The following is a 603-nucleotide window of genomic DNA, read 5'->3' as shown; positions in this document are numbered from 1 at the left end:
AAATGCTGTGTTAAGAGAACAAAGAGAACATTTCTATTTCCATTTGTGCCTTGTTCATGCAGATGTTCTCTAGCTGTTCTTTTTGTCCTCTTTGTTCTATTGACAAAAAAGGGTATACACTATATAATAAAACTAAAACGTTGTCCTGTGAAGAATTCCTAACAGCATTGAACGTGCGTTGTTTACGTTCGATACAAATATGTGTGCTCGGGTTTTAGGGAATGGGAGCATGTATCATAATAATACCGGTCATACCATTAGGGTTATGGAAAAACTCCTTTCCAATGTCAAACAAGTGTTTGACATTCTAAGGGTTTTGCCAAGATGGAATTTAAAATGGATTCCCCTATTTTATTTTTCTCTCGTTTTAATATTAGATTAAAAAGATATATTTATCACATTGGTAAATTTTTTTAGCATTCAAACTTTTTTTTACAGTTTTTAAGAAAACACTTCGAATGAGAAAGGAATTTTATGCGATATTAAGGAATAAATATTGTCATTTCTAGTTGATTATTCAGGAGTTGCGATCATATTATTCTCTTTCGATGTATTAGTTGAGAATGATAACCAGTCATTTAATGCATTTAGGAGAATGAAATA

The sequence above is a fragment of the Penaeus monodon genome, chromosome 32, assembly GCF_015228065.2.
Source record: "Penaeus monodon isolate SGIC_2016 chromosome 32, NSTDA_Pmon_1, whole genome shotgun sequence".
Lineage (NCBI taxonomy): Eukaryota > Metazoa > Arthropoda > Malacostraca > Decapoda > Penaeidae > Penaeus > Penaeus monodon.
Note: the sequence above shows the minus strand (reverse complement) of the source record.